This window comes from Echinops telfairi, unplaced genomic scaffold (genome assembly GCF_000313985.2).
Source record: "Echinops telfairi isolate 266 unplaced genomic scaffold, ASM31398v2 ScPeMD7_7468;HRSCAF=8506_0, whole genome shotgun sequence".
In the NCBI taxonomy this organism is placed as follows: domain Eukaryota; kingdom Metazoa; phylum Chordata; class Mammalia; order Afrosoricida; family Tenrecidae; genus Echinops; species Echinops telfairi.
In genome coordinates this window covers 33,879,690-33,881,352 of record NW_022111369.1, presented here as the reverse complement: position 1 = coordinate 33,881,352, position 1,663 = coordinate 33,879,690, and positions in this window count along the sequence as shown.

Below are 1,663 nucleotides of genomic sequence, written 5' to 3'. Positions count from 1 at the left end.
TACAAGTCTGACTAGACCAGAGCAGGTACACTGGTACAGATAAGACCTGGAAACACAGGGAGTCTAGAACAGATAAACTGCTCAGGACCAATATGAGAATAGCCATACCAGGAGGGTAAGGGTAAGGTGGGGGGACATGGGAGAAACTGATCACAGTGATCTAACTATAACCCTCTACCGGGGGACTGGACAACAGAAAAGTGGGTCAAGGGAAACATTGGTCAGTGTAAGACATGAAAAAAGAATTTATAAACTATCAAGGGTTCATGAGGGAGGGAGGGTGGGGGAAGAAGGGGGAAAATGAGAAGCTCAAGTAGAAAGAAAATGTTTTGAAAATGATGATGGCAGCAAAGGCACAAATGTGCTTGACACAATGGATGGATGGATTGTGATAAGAGCTGTACAAGCCACCCAAAAAAAGATTAAAAAATAAAAGTAGATCCTTTCTAGAAGTAAAATAAAAGTAAGATTTGGCATGAAAATAAAGAACCGTGTACTAGATTATGAAAATGACTGATATACCATTCTCTCTACTTCTGAGAGCAAGGGCAAGGAACATTTCACTTTTTGTTTCATGGTTTACTGTTTGTTTTCAATGTTCTCTAGTCCTCTAGTTAGCAAAGTGCTGTATTAATTAATTGCCAAACATCTAGTTGCTCTACCATTATTTTTCCTGATATAACAACTCAATCAGTATTCATTATAAATTTTATATTTGTAGATATTTTTCTGGAGTTCTGTTAACTAAATGCAATTGTTAAAAGCAAAAATTTGAAGATATATATTCAAAACCTTTAAAAAGGCATATACATCGAGTAACATAACCAATTAAAAATAAAAGTATTTAAGGCCTAATATTATTTCTGAAACACAGCAACTGACTAGTTTTAAAGTCCTTCACAATGAAACTGCCACTACAGCGTAAACTGACAGAGTACTACCTTCAAACATCATGGCCAACTTGAAGGGGGGAAAAAAAGTATCCAACTCCGCAGGGCATTTTCAATGAGAAATTGATATATGAATCCAAAGGAAAAATTTTGTTTTTATAGTAGACTTGGTCTTCAAGCCAAGCTAAACTAACAAACAGTACAAGGAAATAAAAACCAGGTTCACTGCAGACTTGAGGTCATTGGTTGTCCATTTTTACTTTGCTTTATCTCCACATCTACAATTCTCTTTTTACTGTAGTTGAAATATGAGGCTCCCAAAAGAAAAAGACATATGTACATTCTGGTTTTGAATGACAAAACTCTAGAGGCTTTGGGTGGAAATTTTAAGTGTGCAAACTTCAATAAGCTAAAAACTAGACTTGGGGGAAAGGTCTTAATTATATACACACAAATACTACAATGTTCCTCGTGCTTTTGGCATGTGCACAGAACCAATTATCAAGCTGTTTTCTAATCAGGGTTGTCACTACTTTCGACAGACCAATAAAGAACTTCTGTTTCATAATGAACTTAATGCTGAACTTACATTTGATATTCCCAAATCCACAAAAGATCCTTGTCACATATTCAGGAACAAAATAGTCACCAGAGGGGAAAAAATGATTGTATTTTATAATCCTTCTGGATAACTTAAGAAAATTCTTTTTTGTGGACAAGCTGTGATTTAAAAGAGGAATGGACAGCATAAGCTAAAAGGAAAGAGAGAGAGA